The sequence below is a fragment of the Macrosteles quadrilineatus genome, unplaced genomic scaffold (assembly GCF_028750875.1).
Source record: "Macrosteles quadrilineatus isolate MER2022 unplaced genomic scaffold, UCM_ALF_1.0 Scaffold_3__2_contigs__length_128488019, whole genome shotgun sequence".
NCBI classification, from domain to species: Eukaryota; Metazoa; Arthropoda; class Insecta; order Hemiptera; family Cicadellidae; genus Macrosteles; species Macrosteles quadrilineatus.
The window spans coordinates 37,218,913-37,233,726 of record NW_026542596.1 but is presented as its reverse complement, the minus strand read 5'-3'; the positions used below and the strand labels follow the sequence as shown (position 1 = coordinate 37,233,726).

Below are 14,814 nucleotides of genomic sequence, written 5' to 3'. Positions count from 1 at the left end.
ATTAATCTTGAGCATGTTCAGCTTAAAATGCCTGCTTATCTTTGGGGCTTTGTTGTATCAATAATAATGACAATGATAATACGATGGTTTGGATATGGATTTGTAGAAAATCTTACTGGCTTTTGATATTCTGTCTTGACGAAAAAGCTGTAAGTTAACCAAACGAATTGATTTACACTGACACTCTTTCGTCTGACCTACGCACGTATGATTAGAATTGTGCAAAGCAAAGCTGACAAACCAGGGTACGTTGCGAAAATAATGTAAACGATGAACGACTTTAGGTCCAACTGTCTATCAGCTGTCTATGAACCGAGATTACTTAGAAGCCCAATAATCAAGCGCAATTGTAAACATTTCAGAAAACTTCTGACATTTCTCAGGATCGAACCGTCAACCTTCAGAGCACATGGTTCGAAACCGGACCCAGCTGTTCCTGATCATTGGTATTTAAATAAATGGTTCTGGCCAATGAAACTGATCATAGTCACAGAAGACATACTACTATAACCATGTTTTCTGTGTCATAGTCTGTCAAAAAGCTACGCAGATCATCTCACAAAATTCTACGCTCATCCTTCACTCATTGGGTTACGCATCTAAGGTGGCGTCCCCATCTCTTGATGGTAATGATTAAGTACTAATGATAATATTCAGCACCCAGATATACGTAGTGTTATGTTCCACAACAGACAAGGCAACAATAACTCATTCAATAGCCTTTGGTTCCACCATCGGCCTTCCCTCGACGTAAACGGTTTGGCAAGTTTGTCGCAAGTGCTGATAACAGAGTAGGCCACTCAGTGACCGGAAACGGATGTTGCAACGCCGGTGTCACCTCTCACTACTTCCGGTTACCTAGGGATAGTCTTTCCAGGATACTAGGTGACGATTCGCCAGATCTGTCCTGGATAGTCAGAAAGAACTGGAAAGAATCATTTGGAGACACATTTAGGATAAATTATCACACAGCGTTACGACTTTCAGACAAATATCCCTCCACAGCGTACAAGGGAAATTTGATTTTAATTGAGATAATATAGGACTATAATAAAATTTGATGCAAATGAAATTAATATGTTTGTCGTTTTCATTGCAGTACTCTTAATTCTAAATTGATCACAAACGACTAGTGCATAAGAACTACATTCATTGCACTTTTCTGGAGCCCAACACAATTGCTTTCAAAGCATTAATACCATTGCACTTTTTAGTAGCCAACAACCAATGCATTCAAAGCATTAATTTCATTGCACTTTTGGGAGCCAACAACCAATGCATTCAAAGCATTAAATTCATTGCACTTTTTGGTATCCAACAACCAATGCATTCAAAGCATTAATTTCATTGCACTTTTAGGAGCCAACAACCAATGCATTCATTGCATTAATTTCATCACACTTTTTGGGGAGCCAAAAACCAATGCATTCAAAGCATTAATTTCATGGCACTTTTTAGGAGCCAACAACCAATGCATTCAAAGCATTAATTTCATTGCACTTTTAGGAGCCAACAACCAATGCATTCAAAGCATTAAATTCATTGCACTTTTTGGTATCCAACAACCAATGCATCCAAAGCATTAATTTCATTGCACTTTTAGGAGCCAACAACCAATGCATTCAAAGCATTAAATTCATTGCACTTTTTGGTATCCAACAACCAATGCATTCAAAGCATTAATTTCATTGCACTTTTTAGGAGCCAACAATCAGTGCATTCAAAGCATACTACATGCATTTCACTTTTTAGGATCCAAAACCAGTGCATTCAAAGCATCACTACATGCATTTCACTTTTTGGGAGCCAACAACCAGTGCATTCAGGGCATTAATACATGCATTTCACTTTTTAGGATCCAACAACCAGTGCATTCAAAGCATCACTACATGCATTTCACTTTTTAGGAGCCAACAATCAGTGCGTTCAGGGCATTACTACAAGCATTTCACTTTTTAGGAGCCAACAACCAGTGCATTCAAAGCATCACTACATGCATTTCACTTTTTAGGAGCCAACAACCAGTGCATTCAGGGCATTACTACAAGCATTTCACTTTTTGGGAGCCAAACAACCAGTGCATTCAGGGCATTACTACATGCATTTCACTTTTTAGGAGCCAACAACCAGTGCATTCGAAAACTATTTCAAGGGGTTGAAACGATTTTATCCATGCCAATTAAATAACTAGCTCGAAGAACATTGGTTTAAGCTGTCGTACCCCACATTTTCTTTAGTGTAATCGCTTTGTTCTCAGACTAGGCCCCGTTTATGCACCAAGTGCGGTAGCGGTAGCGACAGCGGGAGCGATTTCTAACACCATTGAGTTAAATGGGGCTGTTTATGCACCAAGAGCGATAGCGATAGCGGTTGACCTCCCGCTGCGATTTCTAATTCGCCCGCTGTGTAGTTAGGAATCGCAGCGGTTGCTTGGGCTGAAGCCAGAGTTGCCAACTTGACCCACGCGCACGTGCACTTAGGACAAATAGTTGTGTTAATTATTTGGCAGAGTTTGAGTTGGCAAGACTGTGTCCCCCTTCCATTCTCCTTTAACCAACCGCTACCGCTATCGCTCTTCGTGCATAAACAGACTCATTTACAGCGGGAGCGGGCCCGCTATCGCACCGCTCCCGCACTTGGTGCATAAACGGGGCCTATGTTCAGGATCATCCCTTGGAGCCAGTGGTAGTCTGTCTCCTCTCACTTCCGGCAGAGGGCGAACTGTTTCCGGTAGGCCCGACACCGGAAGTGGAGCCTGGGGTTGACCGAGATCCAATTTCGTTTTGTTTGATTTTTCAATACCTGCGCTACAGACGTGAATATGATTTGTCAATAGATCTCCCCCCCCCCGATCTGCCCGCTTTGACGTCTCGACTTCTTGTACATTGTCATAACTCTGAAGGGTCGCCTCTTTTGGTCTTTTCATGTCAAACTTCTGTTTTTTATACTTTTGATTCCGTTTGATTTAGACTTTCTGCGGATTTGTATGAGTTAAACTTTCTTTTGTTGTATTTTCAGACTATCAGTAGCACGAAACTGTGCCTGTGATTAAAGGTTTCATGATAAAATTAATTGCAATCTATTAGTATAGTATTTACTCTTATATAAAGATGAATTCTGAGATACATTTGATTTTTAAGGGTTATTGAATTGTGCAATTTATTACATAATAAAATAATAAAGTGCATTAACAGTTACACAATAAGTAATCTTTTTATGGAAAAGCTGTGTGCTTATGCTTGTAAAGTTCAATAATGAAGTTTTGTGCATATTTATTTGCATAATTTTAGCTCCACATTCGCATCCAAGAACAATGTTGTGCATAAAAATGACGTTAAATTTTTAGACAAACATATTACTAACATGCTATATTAATTGTGAACGCACGTCTGGATTTTACATGCAACCAGCTTGATACAACAAAACGTGAAGCCCACAGTGGTAACTTGCGGAAACATGTTATTATAAGCCACAAAATTAGCCATGCAGTCGGCTCCACAATAATTGTAAGCCAATTTGCAGCAGTGGTCATAGACTTGGAATGCGATAGGCCCCTGTGGCCCTGTGGCTGCTTCGTACGTTGAACCACTATAGCACATACACTTGTGGGATGGACGGCGATTCGTTTATGTAGTCTGTATGATAGAACCTGTCTCCTGACACCCTGGACTATCACCATCCCGGGCCAGTCCCAGGTAGACAGGGTCCATCATACAGATTGTAATTGTCTAGGTAACCGAGTGGTTATTTTTTCCTAACTAGTCTTTAACCCTGGATTTTTTTTTAAATAAAAAAAAATATATTTGCATTTCTTTCCTCCTTGTACCTCATCTAACAGTTCTACCAAGTAAATGCAATTGCGATTTCTGGAAACACTAGCACAGTGTCAATGACCATTTACATTCAAACGGTACAGACCGTTACCGCTGTCTGAGTAGTAAGTGTTGTTCCAAAGTTCGGTGCAATGTCTGTGTTTATGTCTATTTATAACTCCCACTGTCCGCGCATTTCAAATTTCTCCGTGCAACAATTTATTTCTGTGTTGGCGCGACGACGCGGCGCGGTCACTGATTCCTTCTGCAAGGCTACGTGCTTCTGGCTGCAGTTCTTTGTTTTCTGTGGCTGGAACCTGTGAATTTACCACTACATGACCACTGCAACATTATTACTTTTGAGAATCTTTTTGTTCGTTTAATTTTTGTAAATATTTCAGGATATTTCATTACATTCGGTTTCTTTTTACTTTCTCCACTACTCCCCTTATGAATTGTGTATGTTATTATTATGTCATAACTATGTATTGTGTTAGTGTGTTAGTGTATATCATTAGTATATTATGGAGAAGGTATTGTTTTCGTCAACATTTGTTTGGGTTTTAGGTGGAAATATTCGTTTTGGTCCTCTTCAACAAAAATAGTTGTTTTCGAAGTGATGTCTTTGTGGTTGTGTGTTCAGAGCTACAGACTACGCCTGTGGTTCGATTTTGATAAAATTTGGTTTGTGGGTACTACTATAGAAAAAAATAAACACCATACAACATGGTGTTTATTTATTCTTTTGTTACCATGGGGAACTCATCTCAAATGGGATGAGGTAAACTAGACAAGTTATTCCCTTTTCTGTGGTATTACTTCATAGTATCTCAAAAGTGTTTTGTCATTTTTGTGAACATTTTGTATTTAACAAACGGCTCGAACGGTTTTGGTTAAAATTTTGTTCTCATTATCCTTCTAAGTGTAAACAAAATTGTAGACCCCCCCCCAGCTCAAAAAAAGTGTTGGCACCCCAATCTTACGGTGCAAATGTTTAGAAAACATTTTCCATTTACCCATTAAAGGGGTTTCGACAATCTAGGGAGAAAGTATGTGTCTGATTGGTTATACCTTTGATTTCTACTTATCTCCGTGTATATAGTTTTGACTGATTGCTCCCTCTGTTACAGGTAAGGCGAGGGTAATCCGACCAATGAGGTGGTGAGTAAATTAACTGATATCAGTGTTGATTGTTGATCCAGTCATTGAGTGAGCGTGTAGCCTGTCTTTACTATCTGGAGTGATTCGCAGTTTGTGTCGTAAGGTTGGCAGTAGGTTGGTGATAGACTGATAACAGCAAAGTGTTGATAACAGCTGTCAGCTCTACACTCGGTTTCTTGTGACATTGCGACAGTAATTTAACTGATATGTTCAGTTAACACTGTTCATTGAGTGAGCGTGTAGCCATTGACTATATTATATCATTTACGGATCTTTCATACAGTAGGCCTAGTTTGAAAATATTGCAAAACACGCATGAGTTAATGTTTATTTAAGAAACTAATCAAATAAAAATCGTATTTTCTTTTAATTGTCCCCTTTTAATTATGGAACAAAGTGCGATAGATCAATTTCCTTATTTCCATTAATTCCAGTTACATCAAAGGTGAGTGAGTTTCATTTCCAGGTTAGCAAACCTCATCTCCTCCCAATATCGCTTTTTTGCTTCATTCCTGGTTTTTATCTCGGATTATGACTCGGAATTCTTCAAAATACGACTTAATCAAGAGCTTTATTCATCTTCTGTGGAAATGTAACCGTAGGAAATGCTATGTGTAGTTTTAAAAGTTATCACCCCCTTAAACAATCAATGTGAGTAATTCGTTCGGGTCATATTCATAGATATCAAAATACTGGTACGTAATTATTAATTTGTTTTGTACGAATTTATCTTATTTATGTTTTATGTAAATAGGTACAGTTGTAACCTGAGCAGTATTTTTGTAAAGTATAAACCCCTTTTTTGAAATCGGGTGGAAAAAGATAACTAAAACAGTATTAAAATCAGAATGAGAGGGAATACATGCTGTATTGCATTGATATGCATATATATTTTTCATCTTAAAAATCAATTTCTTTCATCCATAGTATCTATGAATTCAGTAGACATAATCAATGATTTTTGTTAGTAGGTTACGTATTTTAATGCAACATAATTGTTCTCAAAATGTTCCGTTTTTTTCAGCACCGTTCAACTAGTTTGAATAATTTACTCAGTTATAGCATCGTATATCGTTTAGCCTATTAAACATAAACACAGTCAGGCAATCCAATTGTCAAACGAGAATTAATCGACCAGACTTGCCACACAATAAAATAGTGCAGCATTAGATTTACTAGACCAGCTGATAAAATCTGCTCGCGCAACTACGCTAGACCAGCTCTAGTCAGCTGTTGGGAAACAAATTTTATCATTGTTTATCAGCTGGGCTGGGCTATTACAAGCACTAAATCAGCTGTGATATAACCTTGCAGCGCAGAGCTACCACTAGCGAAACAGCTGTGACGTCATGCACACTGACCTGCGCAACAATACCACTTTTACCGCGCGTGCAGAAGATTGCATTGTTGCATTTCCTTCCTGTGAAGGTGACATTTCCGTGGGGAACGGCGCAGTTAGATTAAGATTATAATTCAACATGAACCTTCATTTGGTTAGCTCTAAAATTTGTTTTTAATTAATTTTATCAGGTTTTCATTTCGAGGTTATAAGGTCACATATTACACTTTATATAAAATGCATAGTTGAAAATTAAATTGTAAATAGACTGTTAATTGGTGTCACAATATTTACACTTGTTACTTAATATTAGCGTTAAGAATAAGAATGTATTTATTTTCTTGAAAGGAATACTACAAAACAATAGAAATGATAAAACTATAACATAGATACTGGTGTATTTTCATTCGTAAAAGAAATAAAATAGATTCACTTTCTGCAAAATAATTACACTTTAAATCATTCGAGATATTACATAACTAAAAACAATATAAAATCAATTAAAATCCTCATGTAAGAAATTTAACAACAGTTCTTCCAAGAAAATTTAGGGCCTCCGAAGGCATAGCCTTTGCAACGATATAAACAACTCATTTACATAGTTATTATTACAACGTAGATATTTAGATCGTTGAGGGTTGAGCCTGTGCGGAGGTTCCTTATCTAGACTGACAACGGAATGCGTGGGATAGTTAAGCTTAATATTACTGACCCACTTATTGATACATTAAAAACATAATTTTCTCAGTTCACAATTAGGCCTACTGATTCATGTACATTAGTTCTAAACTACCACAAAGACAACTTAATACCATGAAACTACAGAATTAATTATTTATTCAAGGATTTTTATCAAACATTTAAAATTATCACCTGTCAAAAGCCAAATCTTAAGTTTCTTTGAAAATAAACCTAAAGTTTTACAATTAACAATATTTTCTGGTAATTTACAAAACAATCTTTGGACCTACAAAACAGTAACTATTAAGGGAAAAGGCTAAATTAGGCCTAGGCTCAACTGCACGCTCTTTTTTCCATAATATTTACATATACATACATAATATCTATACACCTAATCATAAATCATTGATCATTAATGACTTGTGTAATGCAACATTGCATGGGAAGATTACCTCCTTTGCTGATGATACTGGCCTTTGTTATGTCCGGGATAGCTCAACTGACATTACACGAAATAACCTCAGATCTTATAGCTCCTCAATGGTGGTTCTCAAAAAATTACACGTTGCTTAGTCCAGAAAAAACAAATTTATAAATTTTTCATTGAGAAATGAAATGCTATTTGATGCATTAATTTCAAATACCTATTTGATGCACCTTATGGTTAATAAGGTGTTGCAATAATGTAGTAATGTAATAAGGTATGTAAATAAACTTAGTCTGAATAAGGTTGCACCCAAGACCGAGCCCTGGGGCACCCCACTAGTAATGCAACCAAATTCACTCAAGGTGTCATTAATTTTGAACAATTGTTGTCTGTTTTCCAAATAGATTTCAAACAATTTTAATACATTCCCTCTTACCCCACTGTAAAACAGGTTTTCCAAAAGAATAACACTTATTGTTATACAGCGTTAACACGAATTTATTTAAATAATAACGATACAACTGTAAAATACTTACTTTCATCTCTGTGTACAATCAAAGAGCTGTACATATACCCCAAAATAAGGAAACCATGTCGAATTGGGCGCACTAAACGTTACCAACAGGAAACATCGAAAAAAAATTCACGTGTATGGCTATTTTAAAATTAAAAAAATTCAAAGCCATATAAACAATTTACAGCTGATCTTGAAGGGGTTTTGATGCTATCTAATGTTAAATGGTACAATAATTACAATCACACCTTTTGTACCATTAAGCTGTAAATGTACAGCTGATCGTTAAAGTTTGGTATCAATTTATAGAGACGATATTTCTTGGTCGACTGATTGTAGTAATTAATTCTCCGTTATTCTATTCAGCCGTTTATTCTACGTAGTAATTAATATATCAGTTTCCAGCCCGCTGAAGTCGACTATGTCATTAGCTTTGGCACCGTACAGAAACAGTTAAGAATTGTTTTTATGTTCCTGACTAAAAGGAACAGTACCTAAAGTTAAAAGGAAATATTAAGAGTTCTATTTGTTATTGGTATAGTGTCCACTCAAATCATGTTAAAAGTAACATTTTCGGATTCGTATACTAAAATTGACCAACTTAAAACCATTCAAGTAGTCTACAAAAATATTAAAATTCAAATGGTTTAGCCGTATGATGGTCGTAATTATAGTTACTTAACTTTCGCACCTTTTGTTCAAAACATGGTTGACAATTTTGTTTGTGTAGCTCCCTTCCATTAATAATATATTCAATAGCATAAAGGGCTCTTTTCCCATATGAGGAGGCGACCAAACGCTACAGAAAAAGGTAAAGATACTTTCACCATCAAGTTCAAGAACTGTGTTTTTAAGAGAAAGAAAAAATACACAACTAAACACTCAAATTTAAAGTGTGAAACATAAATATAAAAACACTAAGCGAAATTAGAATTAAATCATGATAAAAAATTAACAAAAACATACCGTTGTTATTGATAAAAAATGTTCCTTTGGTACTGTATGGCATATGATAAACAAATAGCAAAGATAGAATTTCCATAAGAATAACATTGGAACTCTTGGGGCGCAACCCTTTGGTTAAAGCATTAGGAAAACTGTTTGGCTTTCCTATTTGTAACCGGAGTAATGAGTATGCCAAATTCAGCCTTCTGGCAGTTCTAGCTAGTCAACAAGTTAGAGAATTGGTGATGAATGAGTCAGTGAGTCATTGAGGGCTTTCACTTTTATAAGATGAATGCAGTTACTGTACATGTCTATCTTCAAAGAAGCTACTGTATTCAAGCAATTCTTAAGTATTTCCTAGACTGAGGTATTTGAAAAGGCATTCTACCGAAATACGCCACTCCCTTGTTTTTGGTTAGGAAAATGTAGACAAGGTGTTTGAAAATTCAAGAGAAATAAAACTTGTCCTGATAATCTTGAAAACGAAAACCTGGAATTGGTAAAAACGAGATGTTTATAATAACATTGCGAGAAATTAAATGGACACATTTTTTATACAAAGACCGAATGGCTGGTTCTTTTATAGACATTTGCCTATTGAATTCACTGTTCCTATGTACGCCCAGTCGGTTCGAATTATCACCGGGGGAGGAAATAGTCTGAAGGGTTCCTACAAGATTTTGTTTCCAAGACACCCCCTCCCCCCGGGACTGAAATTTCTCCCCCGTGAAGGGCTGTTGTAAAAGCATCTGGAGTAAGCTCTAAATACCTTCGCCCCTTCAATGGCTTCACCGTTTCCATTTTCCTCCCTTTCTTGCCTCTAATCGACCCCTTTGTTGTTTTATTAACAAGTTTACACATGTGAGGTGTATTTTCCCCGTTTTCGTAGCGCGATTTCGTATTGGTTGGTGCTAGAGTTTTCACTAGTTGTGACCTCTTTGGGTTTCCACCATACGTTTTGTGTTTTGAAATACATTTTTTCACTCGAGTTTACACAGTGAAGAACTTGATTAATTAATTTTAAATAACCATCCTACCGCAGATATATTTGGGTATTTTCTTTAGAAACAACAGTTTGCAAGATGATTTTAGTTAGAAATACTAGGCTTATATTTATTGTAGGCCTACTGTATTTTGCATTTTTGCGTACCTTAAATATAATGGAATATTTAGAGGGCCACCACTGTTAAAACTTGCCCTATGCAAATAAATGTAAAAGTAACATAACCTAACCAATCATAACCCAACCTAACCTAACTTAGCATAGCCTAACCCAACCAAGCATAGCCTAACCCAACCTGACTTGACGTAACGTAACTAGCTTAAGACGAGTTTAAGTGACGACCTTCCTCTTTAACTTGGGATAGGAAAATATCTTTTACTCATTGATGGGTGGTTTACAGTAGACAATACAATGCCGAATCAATTATTCAACGCGATCTAAATCATATTTCACTCTATTTTACTATTTTGAATCTAAAGTTTAAACCAAGCCTATGCTACTCTTTACACCCCTTACCCCTTCCACATCAACCCCTACATCGCACATCGCCCAATCAATGTCGGACAATGGGTCATTACGTCATCGCCATTCACTCGCTGCGCTCGGCCGCGTTTCATTTAAATGGCTTTGTTTTCATTTGCATCTCATCATTGGCTGCCCTTAAAGGGCTGCTTGTTGAATTAGCACTCGAAACTCGAAGGGTATCAATAGTGGAAGGGTTGTACTTCCTGTGTTTCTGTTTCAAAAGGAAATCATTGTAGTGATTTTGAAAGAACTGAGGTTTTTAAAGGAATCCCTTGAATCTGCATTGCGTAGTGAAAATATTGAAAATGTCACTAGCCTGTGTCTTGCTTGTGTGTGGTATGTTTATAGGTTAAAATTTTTACACTGGTAATGTAAAAAATAAATATTAATACAGGCAAGGGGTGCAAGGAAGAAGTAGATGCGATGATTATCAACAAAACCTCAGCATGAAATAAATCTAAAAAAACAAGGGGTGATAGTAAGACCATAGTTTAAATCTTGATGTTGATACTGTATAAAAATTAATTTTTACAGTGAAATAAAAACTATTATGGAACTAGCATTACATTTGTTAAATAGTTTATAACGACTAGACCAATTTACTTAAAAACTAGCGTTTGGCATTCTTCCAACTACCATATACATATTGCATTGTAACCAGCTGATAGAAATAATAATGATAGAAATAGCATTGTAACATAATAGAAATAGAAGAACGAAATTGAAATTAACTTTAAAAAGAAAAGTAACGTCTACAGTAGGTTAAGTATGTTAAGATTGTTCCTTAACAAATCAATGACCCACTTATTGCTATGCAGTTTTGTCGTGTCACACAGTTAGCACGCGTTGACGATGACGATTATTTCAGGAATATGAATAATTTCATGTGGAGAAGTAAGACTTGGGGGTATAACCACGCTTTTGTCACTTGTTTCATTATGTAGTAATTGTTTTGTTCGAATTACTGAATAAGTTATGTTAGGCGAATCCGTAGTACAGACGGATATTTCAGTTAAGAAATTATTTCTTTGGGTTGTTAGAGTTAAAAAATTATAATTAATAGTATAAGGACAGTACGTGATATACTTACGGGAAGTAAAAAATAAGTCATATTACAATTGAAACATAAATTTACACTGATTACTCACAAGGGTGTAAATACATATATGTATGAAAGATGATAGTGGTGATAGATATCCATTGGACACCCCTAATATCATCAGAGTTAAATTAAATTCACTTTATTTTACAATATTGTGAGTGAAATATGTTCAGTAATTATATTAGTTCATCCATGGTCTTTATTTAATCGAATCCAATCATTTTTCAATCGTCTGGCCAGCCTAGTTAGTGGCTGCAGTGCTCGCCTTCAAATCTGAAGGTCGCTGGTTCGATTCCAAGCGAGATGCTACTTGTCATTGGGCTATCAGATGGTTGTTAACAACAGGTCAACACACGAACATATTCAGGTCGCGCGTGCAGTGGTGCAGCTCAGCTTATGTTTGCTATGACTATGACTGACAGCGACAGGAAGAGACGTGATATAATAAGGCAATCGGCTGAGCTGATGTTTTCAGGACGGCACGCGGTTGGAGGGGTGGTGCCCTCCCCCCTCCACAGCAATGGACTCGTCCGTTCCCCCTTACCACTTACCATCCCCAGTTAGACAAAGGAGGTCCGTTGGTGCGAGAGGACGTTGCTCGTTGTGCCGGTCGTGGATGTGAGGAGTGTTTTATTTATTTGGATGTTTTTCATTTCGTGTGTAGTTCTGTGCGCCAGTGCCATTTAAAGTTTAAATACATGTGCTACGTCAGCCTGAAGTTATCTAGTCGTTTGATCTCCTTATCGGTGAGTTATAACAAGCCTAAACTTAATAAGCTCAGTAATTTGTGATTTTTAATTTGTTTTAGACTATTGGGAGCTGTGCATTAATTGGGCCACTTTTGGTTAAATTTGTGAGCTTTAAAAGTTTGAAAATCTAAAATGTTAATTTATTTAGTCTGTTTGGGATTTATGTAAATACAACAATGAGAAAAATTAAATTACCATGGACAAATAGATAGGGTACCTACTGGTAACTTATTTGAAAATTTGTATTATCTTCAACCTAACCTGTTCTATTGTCTCAAGATCCATAGCCTACCCTGAACACACATTGGGGCAGATTTTTGTATTATTGAAAATATACAACAATAAACGTTATTTTATATAACCTTTGATACTTAACAAAGGAAGCATTTATGAAGGAGCTTATAACTGCCATAGCGTACATACTTTACTGCCATAGAAAACACCTACAGTAGTAGGCTACAATTAAAATTCCTGCAAGAGTCGCAATCGTAAACTAATGAAATAGGCATACTTTATTGTCTAGTCTACATTGCTTTGCAAAGGTAAACAACTGAATAATGTAGCCTATAACATTATTCAATCCACCAAAAACGATATTCGAGAACCCATTCTAAAAACACTGCTAAATAAAATGCTGTCTACAAGAGTTATTCATAGAAGATGGCACGTGTCGAAGGTGTCCGGATGTACACAAACTAAACAATTAATCAACACGTCTGCGTCTGCTACATTTCTCCGCCACTGCCACTGCCATCAATATAAGTTAGTTATTCATGGACTGATGAAGTATTCACGGCGTTGTTGGCCACTGCCGACTGTATCGTCGTTTCCGAGTAATGTAAACAAATAGTGGCATTGCACTTTCTTTGTCTAGCGGTACGGTGTCTTCAGGTCGTTGCACCGCAGTGGAGATGCACTCGCTCCGACGCGACGTCTGTGCTTGTTTTGGTAGCTTGTGTGGTTTGTCTAGTTTTGGATCGGCCTTTCATAATAATCTAGATTTTGAAGTATTTTCTGATACTGTATATAACTCGTAATGTAAAAATTATCTTGGTGTTAATATTTACGTGATGTATTCACGCCTTCGACCTTTTTAATTGTGTATAAGGGGACGGTCCAAACCCTGGTGTTGTTACTATCATGCTATTCAGCGAATTAAAAATTAACTTATTACCTACACGTAGCTGTAGTTGTAGGCCCTAGGTAATGCCGTTGTGGCGTATTCAAACAATTATATTGGCCCAACAGTACTGAAGTTACGACGAGCAAGAAATTAAGGTTTCATATAGGCCTACCTTTATTGGCTTTGTTAAACTAACACCAAACACATTCGGTAGTCTCTTCAAGGAATGCTTCTTCAGATTGGGGGGGGGGGGACGAGAGATAAAGAAATAATAGATTTTCAGTTCAAACTAATTTTCGATATCCTAAACTGTCAAAGATGAACGTGCAGTATAGTCAAGTTGCTCAATAGCGGTAACCGTACAAGAAGTTCTTACAGAAATAGTCAAACGCTTTCTCCTTTCTACTTTTAGTCGTTGGCACTTCATTCATTGGGTCTTTTTCAGAAGATGGCTTTTTAAACTGTGGAGTAACCAATGTTTAGGTTAGGTTAGTTCATAGCTTTACACGCTCGTTTTTTATTTACTGGAGGAGAAGAAAATAGGTCATCACAAAAACTAAAAAAATCACTTGACCTAAACTGAGGTTTGTCCACAGTTTATAGTGGCAGCCCTATTCTGAACGACCCTGTTCGTTCTGTAGGCCTACGACGAGTACCTTGTGATATATTCACATTAGATCAATGTTGATGTTACGTGCCTAATGTCAGCATTGACAGCGTTATCTCTAGCACGACCTTGGCTATGAATAGTCTGCCTTGACCTCGCCACCAACTTACGTTAACTTCCGGCCTGAGTCAGGGCTTGTGGCCTAATGAGTTTCAGTCGAGTGTGTGCTAAGTGCTATAGCTTACTTGAATATCTTTTGCAAGTGGAATGACTCTACGACCTCTTGATGTGATGAGTTGAGTATGTTGTTGATTACATGGCGATTTTTATTAGGATAGCTAAACGTCTACATGGAACGTTATGTTGCCCAAGATTCTTACATATAGCAATTAAAGAGGGTTTTATGCTCAAACGAATCTCGTCGAAAGTTCGTTCCATAGAATGGATTATCTTGGGAAGTTCTATAGAATGATATTCCATCAAACACTTCTCTCTTGTCATTTCAAAGAAACGTACAGTAATGAACAAAACCAAAGAATGTCTGAAGAAGGGATTGTTCTTTCTAAATTTTGCGATTCCTGTAGGCCTAAATAGAATATTAGGCCTCGAATTAAGCATCTTGAACATTATCTTGGGCATGAGGAGAATAATTTATTTCCTCCCTCCAAAATCAATAAGGTTTCTTCAACACGATAAACCATGTTATCCAAGAAAAACATCAGGTATTCACTCATTCTTTTCTTCCTGCCACATGTTCTTTTTTACCTGCTAACTATTCCCTCTCCTACATTGTGAGCCTTCTGCATGTTGGCCACGTTGAATGGAC

At 36.9% G+C, this 14,814-nt stretch overlaps 1 protein-coding gene across 4 annotated transcripts in view; it reads left to right on the top strand.

The window, feature by feature from the left end:
* LOC128988891 (histone demethylase UTY-like) overlaps window positions 1–14,814 on the top strand; it is a 100,907-nt gene that overhangs the window by 25,930 nt on the left and 60,163 nt on the right. Inside the window, exon 1 of one of the 4 annotated variants that reach the window (XM_054410648.1) lies at window positions 12,088–12,255. The exons of the other annotated variants lie outside the window; for them this stretch is intronic. The gene's annotated coding sequence lies outside the window, so the exon portion shown is untranslated. Of the gene's footprint in view, window positions 1–12,087; window positions 12,256–14,814 lie in introns of those variants that run through there. 4 annotated transcript variants of the gene reach the window in all.